General features: G+C 32.2%; 1 long non-coding RNA gene across 1 annotated transcript; it reads right to left on the bottom strand.

Annotated features, from left to right (window-relative positions):
* Nucleotides 1-6,845: 6,845 nt before the first annotated feature.
* Nucleotides 6,846-9,734, bottom strand: LOC148626515 (uncharacterized). Its single transcript, XR_015920090.1, has 3 exons — nt 9,667-9,734; nt 8,362-8,700; nt 6,846-7,901 (listed from the first exon to the last, which is right to left on the bottom strand). It is a non-coding gene; the product is annotated as an uncharacterized LOC148626515 (long non-coding RNA).
* Between the last annotated feature and the right edge of the window lie 3,708 nt (nt 9,735-13,442).

Below are 13,442 nucleotides of genomic sequence, written 5' to 3'. Positions count from 1 at the left end.
TTGATTATTATTTTCATTCGTTGGAATTACTTGTGATAATTTATTACGATTTAATTCACATATGAATCATTTCCCTGCTTTAAAGTTGAATATTGCTTAGTCATGTCAGCCTTGTTGTAATAACTTAAAAGTTCTTCATAACATAGTGAAATATAAAAATATAGGGAAATATAATTGTTTGGCATTAGTTCATTGTAATGACGTCATAATGGTGCCACAATTTAAGTCATTTAGCAAAAACTCCTGAGAAGTGTAAATTTTGTTGGTTTTAGCTCACTTGGCCGACGGCCACGTGAGCTATTGCCATCACTTGAAGTCCGTCGTCGTCGTTAACAATTTTTCAAAACTTTTCTCTTCAGAAACTACTTGACCAATTGGAACCAAACTTGGTATGAATATTTTTTGGGTATTTTGCATAGAAATGATGTGGGAATTTTTGATCCGTCGAAAAACATGACCTCCGTCACTAAATATAGAACATAGGCGTCAGACAGTAGTTTTTCGCATATATCTCCAAAACGGTTACGTTCAGCCGAATTCTGACATTGGGTAAAAGTGTTCAGAATGATGAAATCTATCTGCGGTCAAATTTTCATTTTAATCTTTTAAGCTATATTGGAGTTATTGACCTTTTCACAGTTTTTTTGCTATTCTTAATGTTCTTTTTTCAAGAATCTTTTCCTCTGACACTATTTTACCAATTGAAACAAAACACGGTATAATTGTTCTTTGGGGTATCCTGCATAGAATTGAAGTGGGTTTTTTGATCCGTTGAAAAATATGGTGTCGTTTCTAAAAATAGAACATAGGGGTCAGACAGTAGTTTTTTGTATATATCTCCAAAACCGTTAGGTTTAGCCAAATTCTTTCAATAGCTGTAATGATCCTTATTTTTAGGACTACAAAAGTCTCCAGGCATAAAATTTGTCAGACGTCTTCTTATTGCCCTTGACAGAAAAAAATGACAGGATTTTCTTTTACAGTTTTCAGCCAATGTCTTTAAAACTATGATAGATTTAGACTTTCATTTACTGAAATGATACTATCAAAGTTTTCTTGAGTCAAAATTGTTGGGCAACTTCTTGTTTAATTTATTGCCCTTGAATGGCAAAATTCAACCAGGTGAGCGATTCAGGCTCCAGGGAACATCTTGTTTCGGGCATATTTTCATTCAGAAACAAACGACTTTTTTATTTTCTGAAATGATGAACTGTGTAATAATAATAATATATATATATATATATATTACGTCTCAGAATGTGACGACTCTATTCACTACACTGCTCAATCGGATCAAATTGATACAGGGAAGATAACGTAAACTTCTAGAAGGGTCTGAAAAATTCCCAACGATGTTAGAACTGTCAAATTTGCGAAGCAAATTTTTGGTTGTTTCCTCCGCGGGACTCGAACCTGTACCGCTATGACATCTATGGCAACACTGCCTGCACTAAGTCCAGCGCCCTAGACCACTCGGCCAGCTAGGCTATATAAAAAACTTAGTACACGATTTATGGTAGTACGGGCCAGTTCATCTAGGTGTTATTATGTAGGATAGAGGTTCAAATTAATGATGCATGTCACAACAAATCAATATTATACAACGTCTCAGAATGTGACGACTCTATTCGCTACACTGCTCGGATCAAATTGATACAGGGAAGATAACATAAACTCATAGAAGGGTCCTCTATCCTACATAATAACACCTAGATGAACTGGCCCGTACTACCATACATCGTGTACTAAATTACAGCCCTAGATTAATCCTACGAGGAGGAATGACCCGGCCAGCGAAAGCTATATTTTATATAGCCTAGCTGGCCGAGTGGTCTAAGGTGCTAGACATAGTGCAGGCGGTGTTGCCATAGATGTCACAGCGGTACGAGTTCGAGTCCCGCGGAGGGAACGACCAAAAATTTGCTTGGCAAATTTGACAGTTCTAACATCGTTGGGAATTTTTCAGACCCTTCTAGAAGTTTACGTTATCTTCCCTGTATCAATTTGATCCGATGGAGCAGTGTAGCGAATAGAGTCGTCACATTCGGAGACGTTGTATATATATATATATATAAACGAATGGTCTAGGGCGCTGGACTTAGTGCAGGCGGTGTTGCCATAGATGTCACAGCGGTACGAGTTCGAGTCCCGCGGAGGGAACGACCATAAATTTGCATCGCAAATTTGACAGTTCTAACATCGTTGGGAATTTTTCAGACCTTTCTATATATATATATAGAAGGTCAGACATGGAAAACAGACATACAACTCAAAGAACAAAAATAATCAAAATAATACATACAAAGTAACAAAAGAAAATCAAAAGTTAATCTGTCACCAGACAAGTGGATCCCGAAGATGACATTTTTTTTAATTTAATTTCTTTTTTTTTCTAACGAATAAGGGTACATAAGGCGCTTTAGCGCCTACTAGAAGAAATGAAATTATCTCCCTTTAATAAACTCAAAATTGTTCCATTCTTTCAAATTAAAACACTTTATTTCATCTTCATTTCTAACGAAATTAGAAGAGAAAATTTGTTTTGTTTGTAAAAGAAATAAACAAAGTAATATGCATATTCAATTAGCATATGTTAAATAAAGTAAAATACAATTACATCTTAGTGATATGTTTTACGAAATTTGTTAGACATATGTAGTAACAAAATGCGGAGGAAAACCTGGTCATAGAGGCATTTAAGTATAACGTATTTCTCTTCTGTTAAATGTCTATCTGTTGTGTGCGCATGAATTGAGCTTCGAAGCTTCAAATTAAGGAGGTCTATATATTAATTCATCTTCAGTGATGGATGTAATAATTCGTTAGGTAGTTTCAAATTGGTGCAGTCGCGCACTTAGCCCTGTAACTTCTACATTTTATAAAGCTTAAGGCAATTAATCATTTTTGTCTCCCCTTCCGTAAAATATCGTTTTACTTGAATTAAACTTGTATAAAATTTAAAAAATATATATGAAATCGTTGAGTCTCAGAGTATGTTACGCTGAAAACAGAATCATCACATCGAGATGAGGTAAATATACAAATCATGTGTTACTGTTTCTCCTCAACTACATAATAACACTGTATGAGTGGCTATACACATCTTCATAACCACTTAAAAGTCAATAATGATTCTCGTGGTTAACTACAGACAGACATACAGACAGACAGACAGACAGACAGACAAACAGACGAATCCCTGAGGAAAGTGTTAAAAGTTTTCCGAGTACAATAGCGGAAAACTAATAAGCACGTACATGCACAAATCATTGTTGATAAACTTATCAATACTTTTAGTTAAATCAATAATTTCTATAATATTTGCCAAGTTTTAAAAGATATAAATGAGAAAACTAAAATTGAAACATTATTTTTTTTGAATTGATGATTACGAATAATTGTAAATTAATGTGGGGAAGTTTGAACAAAAATACATCTATATAGGTAATTAACCTCCCGCTATCGGCCGTTCTCGGCTTGAACCTCTCAACATTTTATCATACAATCTTCAACGGTCTTGTCCGTCTCCCGGTGGGAGCTTGTGAGAGCTTAAGTTCTGCCGCTTTTAAGATTTTCGCTATTCATCAGTCAAAATAATGGGGATGAAACTGGGAAGGTAAGAGGGCCAGAGGTGACGCACTTCAATTTTGGATAAAAATAACAGGGGTTTCATTTTGTAGAGTTTCCCAAGATTAACGTCAATGCAAATTGTATCTCCGCTAAAATACATGAAAGCTTGGCATATCTTAAATTCAGGTTCGAAAACGTGTTTCAATAAATGTCACGTGGATATTCATACCACAAAACCTCAGAGGATTCACGGTCAGACCATGCTTATTTAATCTGAAACCTACATGTATAAGGCATTGTTGCACTCCATCAAATCCACCACCCGCGACGCGCCTGTTTTTTGTTTGTTTTGCTTTTCCTAATATTTTCAAGAGGCGGATAACAAAATTTTGGAGACATGGATTAAATACAAACATAACACAGGATGCAGTTGACTAAAATAAAAGACAACTTCGTTCACATAAAATATAGACGCTAAAATTTACATTAAATATTCGAAAAACCGACAAAACACTGAAATGCAGACAACAATTAGCATAAAAGGACCGCTTGGCACAAATGTTATATAAAACCTGTTATAACAAATACTAAAACCTACATGTCGGCTATTAAGCACAGATATTTACTTATAAACATGAAGAATTTACATGTACATCCATGCTCCTCCTGAGCGGGGCATCATAGTACTTCCTCAGGTAACAGCTTTGATATAAAAACGGGTATTATAAGTGTCTACATGTTTTTTGGCGTATGTGTAGGTGTTCAATAAATACGAAAGAAATGTTGGTATATTAACTTTATATACAAGAAACTTAAGCAACAGGATTTTATACACACAAAATTGCGTACAATTGACCAGCATTTTGCATATATTAAATTTGCAATATCGCATACATGTAAGGACATGTTTGATATGTGTGCATTATAAATGTATATGTATTGAAGATTTTTCCCGGATAAAGAAAGCAGTTTTGAAAGAATTTTATATAGAACTACGCTTAATCATTGTAATAGATAAATACCCAGAACCTGGATTTTTTTACAGGCAAACAATGCAAACGGCTTTTAATTTTTCTACTTTCAAAATAAAAACAGAATCAATTAAAAAGCTTTATTCGCGCTTGATATATATTATAACAGTGTTTCCAACTTTGCCCGATAGAATAAGGAAATAAAATGCTTTGCAACAATTATTACAAACAAAATTATCTTTAGAGGTGGTGCTCCAGGTTTCTGTACACTATAATGCTTATATGAGCTTATTTAAAGCATTTCCTTTTTGTACTTAGTTCCACGCAAAAGTAAATCATAATGTAGAACAATCTTTTATCGAGGAGATTTATACGGATATTAGAGCAAAAAGATATTCAAAACTATTGGATTCAAATATTAAATCCATATATAATATCCCACGTAAAGGACAGTAAAACGCGGTTCAAAGTATATAAGTGCATTCACGTACATACATACATGTTGATAGCAGTGGCTATATCAAAATCGACGTCTGATCAAAGATTATTTAAGACTTTTTTTCATTCTTTGGCATAAAGGTGAGATGAAAGCTCTTTAATTAATATATCTACTCCACTTGCTACACTAATTACACATTATAATTAGAATGGCCAAGTGCTAAATCATGTGACGGTTAGCTAGGTCACATGATACATGTACAGTTGGACTTTTTTGAAGCGATTTTAAGCGTGATTTTCGAAGGTTTTTTGTTAAATGCACATAGAGATCCAGCGTTAACCTTTTTTTCCCGTAGAAAGACTATATAAATGCATACTTTCAATTTCAATCTTTTTTGGTTAACGCTGGATCTCACTATAAATAAGTGACAGAAGGGTGAAAAAATGTTATTTTATTTACAGAATAGCCTTCCAGGCGGTTTTGTGCATTCGTTTCTGCATTGTTACTCTTTAAATCACAAGCTGAATGCATAAAATTGAAAATTTACAATATGTATTACATTATTATTTAGTTTTCTTCCGAATTGATGATATTTTGTTTACCAATTATTTCAGTAGGCAGAACAAGGCCTTACGGATCCTCATCCTTAGTCCATGTAATATCACTCAATCACAACTATTAAGGATAATCGCACTGTGGTATATGGATACACGAAAAGCGACAATTATCACCCTGCTTTGTGTAATAGGATATGGAGAGTTACCAGGTAATTACACTTGAATCTTTAATCAGATTAACCTCTGTTATTAATATTCCAAAAATTATCAAAACTAATTTAAATGAAATTATGAAGATAAAAATGGTGTATAATTTTTTTTTAATACGAGAATTGGCAATATGATATTTTTTTCAATGAGCAGTACATATATATATACCGAAATAAAGCCATAACATAATTTTAAAAGTTAACAATTCATTTTTTTAAATATAGATAATGCATCCAGAACAAAACAAAACTAATGGTTAAACAGAAAAGCATCAACATCATGGTGTTCTATGTAAGAAAAATATTCAGTTTAACCACATGTTTCGTATCAAAATCAACAAATCAAATTTAAGTATAAGATTATTTATGTCTGTGGTTAGAACTTTCAGGTCAAGACTGTAAAACTACTTTACCTGGCTTAGAATACAGTGGCAGTGTAAGCATTACGGCATCTGGGATATCATGCCAAAGATGGGATTCCTTGACCCCTCATAGTCAACCGCATATAAACAATTTTACTGGCCATTCGAATTACTGTCGTAATCCAGATCGGGAACCAGACGGACCATGGTGTTACACAATGGACCCGAATATACGTTGGCAATATTGCGATATTCCTTTTTGTGGTAAGATGTTAGATAAAATACGGCTATTTTTTTTTTTTTTTTTTTTATTTTCTATTATTTATTTATTTTATTTTTTTTTTGCAATCATCGATCCGTCTCTAAAATTTCATGATAGAATGTAACATGCAGTTGCATATGAAACAAGAGAAACAAGGGCAAAAAGATCAAAAATCATATATACATATATGTTTAATCATATTTTTAAAAAATGGAACTCACAAAACTTTTTATCCAATCGATACCCTATTACAGTGCAACCCGTCTGCACCTAACCCTTTTGAACAGGTATTAACAGTTTTTTTTCGGATTATTCAAGGTTCAGATAAGACTGGTTTTACTGTAAGACTTGTTGCTTAACCTTTTGTGATATTGCTGAAAAATCACATGATCTAAAAGATTGGACTCCTTGGTGATAATTTCAAAAATAACAATATAATAGATTTTTAGATAATTTATTAATTTCCATATCAATTTGCATCTGACATTATGGTAGATGAATCTCCACCATTCACCAGCACCAGTGCAAAAACAGCGGCAACGACGATAGGAACGACGTCAATAAGTGATATGTGCCCCTGTCAATGTCAACGCAACTATACCAGCGATGAACTCAAGCATATGATTGAAGAGCTACGAAACACTTTATCTATTGATAAAAAGTCGACTTCATCGTCCATACGTCGGCGAATATGTGCAGAAGACGACCGACAATCTTCCAAAAACATTGGTACCATCGGTATAATGTTTCTTTGTTTACCATTCGTGTTATTTCTTTTTAACGACATCGTTGGCTTGTTTGTGAAAACGTAATTAAGATAATGAATAATCTAATATATCGAAAATCAGAATAAAAATTATTTGTATTTGTTGAATGTATCTAGATATGAACAGTCATATCATAACCAAACCATACTAATGACAAAAGTGGTTTCTGGTGAAGATCTCTTTCTCGCCCGCTTTGTACTTCTCGTCGTAAATGTATTATTGTTTCTTGTACTTTGTCCTTATTATTATATATATATTCGAACGTCCCAACTAGCTCAAAAATGTAATATAAACGTTTTAGAAACGTTTCTTGAAAAAGACTGAAAACATTTTTTAGAAATGTTTTTAAAAAGGTAAAAATGTATGGTTGCAGAAATGTTATAATAACGTTTTCAATAACAATTCACTATAATGGTATTATAGCGTTTCCTTAAAAAGACTGAAAACATTTCTTAGAAATGTCTTTAAATCGCCAAAAAGTATGGTCGCAGAAATTTTATAAAAACTTTTTTAACAACCATTCACTATAATGTTATTATAATGTTTATCAATAACATGCTTTAAAAACAATCTAAGTTATGAATATGTTGATGCAAAAATCGCATACTCTTTCAGCAGATATAACATGAGTTAAAAGATTTGTAGAGGTCTCTATATTTTGTAGATATAGCGACAAACTAAACGAAATTGCAAAGATAGGTTTTGTCAGTTCACTTATTCATCTTCAGGTATCTCGAGCAGCGACATTTCCGTTCTTTGGTTTCCTGAAAAAAAAAATTGTACAGGATTAATGGTATAGTCACGATGTACATACCTACAGTAGTTATAATTTAAATACTGAAGGAAAAAAATAAACATACTATCAATTATATATCACTTGATATTTTTTGCAACACGTGTATGTTTTAATGATGGAAATACCATTGTCTGTTAGATTAAAACATGCTGTTTTATATCAAGATTTTATTTGCACTTTGAAAAACCATGAATTGAGTTTTTAAGCTGAAATTGTAGTGAGCAGAGCTATGTACACCTTTAAAATGTATGTCCTCTTCAAACAGGAAGTGGATATTCATGGTGGAACCAAACCTCCTATATGTGTTCTATGATTAAAACATTATTGAAGTTCAGCAAAAACTGAGGTGGATCCAAGAGGGCCCATGGCCCCCCTAATATTTGAAAAAAAATAATTTGATTTTATATGAAATTAATTATACTACCTACCTATAGTGACCACCCTCAAAGGCAATGTTTCCCCAACTTTTCGGAGTTTCTGCATCCACTACTGATTTATGTAAAACAGCTATTACATATTGCGGTCAAATGAATGAACAGACACACGAAAAGACTAACAAATGCCATGATCACTTGTCATGGTCCAATCAGATTCTCATCACTTTATAAAACTTAACTTGAAAAAGATGAGCTTCTTTTGTAATACTTATTCCATGCAAGAGAGAGAGATCATGTATATTTCTTATAAAGAAATAAATTAAAAATAACAAGCTTTATGTAATCCAAACTGTGAACTTTATTAGCTCGATCCCTGGAGAGGGTAAAAACCTACAATAAGCAAACGACACAGTTTTTCAAACATGAATATGCAAAAAATCATAATATTCAAAACTAAGAGAACATATTCAATATTATGGGCCCAATTTTGACAATATGTGAAGTGTAAATGTTTCAAAGTTTCTGTCAATTAGGCTTTCCATACATGCAGAGCATGAGGTAATGCTAAATAAATTGTAAAAATAACTCGCAAAGTTTCAAAATAGATTTGCTGTCAGATTCAATGCAAAATATCCGCCTAATTACTCATAAAAATAATCACAATATTCATACTACTATCATGACAATGAAAAATCGTTTAAATATACATCAATAATGCAAAACTGTTGGAAAAAAGACACTTCAAAATTATTGTAAACTGTTGACAACAAACGTCTGTAAAAGAAGATAGTTGTTCTCATTGACACATACCTTAAAAGTACGAAGTTAGGTCACTAAAGTTTGAATTTAAACATTGGCAAAACTAGTGACCGGGTTAATATCTAGGACGTTCTTTTGGACGCTCAAAACACACCTATTTACACAAAGTTCGACAATATAAACATATCAATTAATTCACAGAGACACTTATCTATCATAAGAAAATAATCAAAAGTTAAAAACTTACTCCTTGCGGGGTCAACACCTAATTTTTTGATATAAATTTTGACATGTTAATTTTGTCATCGTGTTACGGACATTAAATTGAATTGACATTATACAAAACCGTAAACGGCGAAACACGTAAATTTTCCGGAGCAGTACAAATTTTCGGGGCTTACAAATACAAAATAAAAACAAAATCAGAAGTCACTTAAGTGTTTGTCTTCACAGCGTGATGTTGTCTAGTGACTGGGAAATTGTAAAATGACTACTTGACCAGCTATATTTATAAGACAAGGTTACACAGACTAGTATTAATTTATAGTACTTTGGCATACAGTTTTTAACTTTCTAATTAAAAAGAATTTTACGTACATCTTGTTGGACAGATCCAGTTCTTTAAATCGTCCTCAAAATAGTGTGCTCCTTGCAAGATGTAAGATAATACACAAACTGATAAAGATTTGTTCTAACCTATTTCAATAGCAACATGTGGCACACCATTTACACTGTTATCATATTATGTCTATGTGTAATGATGTAATTATATATAGCCTCTATTGTCTTATAGTGTTAGATCATTGCAATTTCAATTTCATGGTTTATTTTTTTATTCTATATTTGATATTTAGGAGAAAATTGTTTTTCTTAAATATGTAATTTGAAATATTTTAGAAACATTTTCTAAATTCGTTTTAAAACGTTTTTTTAAAGACAATACATTAAAATGTTTTTCTTACATTTCTACAACTGTTTATTGAACATTTCAGAAAACTTCATTAAAACCATATCTGGAAATGTTTTAACCTGTTCCAAAGGAATGCAATAGAAACATTATCAGAAAATTTTTTTCGTAACATATAAGAAGCATTTTTATAACATATCCAAATAATGTTTTAAATATAGATCCAAAAACATTATAGTGACATGTTATTTTGAACATTTCAATAGCATTTCAATGAACGGTTCTGAAAACATTTTTTTTAACTTAAACGATGAAATGTTTTCAAATCGATTTTAAAATGTTCTGCTGAAAATATTTTAATAAACTACCAACTCTAAATAAAATGTTTCGAAAAAGGTTCGTGCTAACTGGGGTGTCGTGTCCATGGATTTTGCCTGATTAATTTACTAATTTTCATTGGCACTTTGGCACTTTTTCTGGATATGGATATCCATTTAGTTGCTCATCATTGTTAAGCCAGATCGTTTAATTACTAGTTTTTTCGTTATAAAAATGACATATGGTCTTTAAAAAATCCTAGGTTTGAGCATTTTATACATATTATCCAGCCGAAAGAACCTGAAAATGTTAGCCTCAAATCCTTTTCTTAACTGCATGGTAAGAACAAAATCATGACAAAACTATTCGTCAAACGCGATAATTTTTCATTCCATATTGTCAACTTTATATTCATCAGTGGCAATATTAATTAAACATATGCGTATGGAGTTTTCATATCACAACTCATATGTTATGCAAGAGAGCTTGCTGAAACTCTCCTTCTTAACTAGACAATTAGGTTTCTGTAACAAGTTATGTTGTTACAAGATTCAAATTATAACTGCAGAAAATAAGGGTAATAACAAAATTAACGAACACTAATCCGATCCATAATCAAGTAAAATCCAAAATAAATCTAGCAAAATAGATGTTACACCACCGAAGCAACTGCTATTGCTATAGTTCTGACTTGGTACAGGTATTTCAAAATAAATGATGGGTTAAATCTATGTTTTACAGGGTGCTAAACCTCTCTCGTCCATTGCGACATGAATGTACCGTTGGTAATTAAATAGCATTTGCATGTTGTTACGTCATAATCTGTAAATCAGCGATCACATCAGCACAAAGTACAATTCACAAAAGCAATCATTACTCGTCATTTTAGAAGAAACTGAATATTTGTAAGAGGACTTTTGAGTCGCCTTTCAACATACCCTTGATTTAGGAGTCTGTTCCGCAGATATTTATGGCGGTCAGTGAAATCAGAGTAGTTAGTACTTGGTTGTCATTATGAACTCGTAGATCTTTATGATGTATTTACACTATCTGTTCAGCGTGTCATAGCTTTCCTTTTCGGCTATCCCCGATGATGTTTTGTGAAAAACTCGGTTGGTAATTCAAGAACAGCAAATTACGTTTACCCTACGAGAGCACCTGCTTCATGCTTCCATTTTTTCAGTGGAGTCTGGGTTGGGTAAGAACTTTTGTTTCTCTGTACGTTTTTTCTCTTTTTTTTTTCTTTTTTTTTTCTCGTGTTCTCGTAATTTTTTTCAACAAAATGTACCAACGAAAGCCTTTATGAGTTAAGACCTGTGTTGTATTGCATCAAAAATTAGATGTGCACAATATCAAGGCCAAATAATGATCCCATTATGAAATCATTCAACTTCAGTCAGTAAAAAGGCTCACAATGAAATATTGAGACAGTCGCTTAAAAATAAATATGTCTGGGATTCGTAGATTGTTTCATTACATCGGGATAACTCTCCTTGAGACGCAATAAACATTCATCCCTATTGGCTAGTTAATACAGAGATATAAATGCTTAATAAAATGAACATGTTTCTAATTATTTTACCATCTTACACAATGTATAGAATACTTTCAAAAAGAATAAATCCATAAAACTCCATTTTATAGAAATGCAGCAAAACATTAATTCTTACGATGCCATAGAAAATGGACATTAAAATACAGGCAACCAGGAAGACTAAACTTACTTACAATTTATAATAAATCAGATACATGTAGTTCATGATACTACGTGTCAAGTTGCAATATATGAACCGATTAGTATCCCAAAATGAAATCAATGCATTCCACCATATGACCCTAATTATCAAGTTTTTGCTAACTAGTGATAAGTACAGTAATGGAATGAAATTGTGACCGAAAAAACGTCCTGAGCTATCAAAATCAAAAAGTTGAATAAACGGGATAATTTCAATTAGAAAAAATAATTAAAAAAAAAAATAAGAGCACAGATAATGTGCTTGTACATGTCAATTTCTAAGCTTCTAAATGAAAAGAAAGACAGAATACCAACTTGAATACTCAGACAAGAAAGAGTAGGTAAAGAAAAAAAAGAATTTCGACTCCACATTATTATTTTTTTCTGAAATATATATATAATTAGTTCAAACACGCTACCACACATGCAAGACAAAGACAAGAGGAAGTAGTCAAATTCTTTTACTGTTGGTTTAGACTAAAGGTTTACTAAGTAGATGTATTGGATGCATTTGGACTCACCTCTGGATGCGGTAAAGTACAGTTGGTTTGAAACCAGCAGACATTCGTGAATAGCATTCATTATAATCTGTGTTTTTCAATCGAGTACACATATTCTACATGAAACGAAAAAGAGAGAAAAAATAGAGCTACGTATTGTTCACAATTCAAAATGGAATATATTTCTGGTGTTTGGTGAGTGCATCAAAATAAACTAATCTACATTCTACATATTCTAATATTACATGCTTTAAAGCTCTTTAGACCACAGCGGTGGTAAAACAAGTGATAACGTATGACCAATGTCATAGGCTGTGTCAATTTACAAATTTGAAAAAAAATAGTCCTATTTGAATCGAAATAGATCACGGAAACTCCACATCATTGTTTTAAAACGAGCTGGCCGTTTATGTCGTTATTGTATCAAAACAATGCGACATAAATGACCAGCTCGTGGGAAAACTATGATTTATTCTTAAATACATGAACTGCATGTATTATAAATTAAACCAATTTATCGAATCTACTTTGATAAAAGTGGACATGTTCGAGATGTATTGGTCTACTAATATCCGCTCCGTTTGAGGTAAACATTTTCATGATATCGAATTCTTATATCCGAGGAACCATATAGGTGATATCATAAACTGCAGATATTCATCAATTCTTATTAATTGAGATGATATGACTTTTTTAAATATTGAAATTATATTTCAAACATTTATAAACGACATAATAAAATATATACATACATTCGAATGAATTATTTGTATAAACAGACACGATATCCTCGATATCAAATTAATATCCTCGATATCAAATTAATATTTATTAATCGATTGTAGTCTGATAATGACTGATAATGATAATCAATTATTACTGAATTAAGATTAAAATACATTTTAATATCTAG

Source organism: Perna viridis, chromosome 2 (assembly GCF_037379345.1).
Source record: "Perna viridis isolate PV_CMFRI_1.1 ecotype Kerala chromosome 2, ASM3737934v1, whole genome shotgun sequence".
Classification (NCBI taxonomy): domain Eukaryota; kingdom Metazoa; phylum Mollusca; class Bivalvia; order Mytilida; family Mytilidae; genus Perna; species Perna viridis.
The sequence above is the reverse complement of the archived record's forward strand: the minus strand, read 5'-3'. Positions and strand labels throughout refer to the sequence as shown.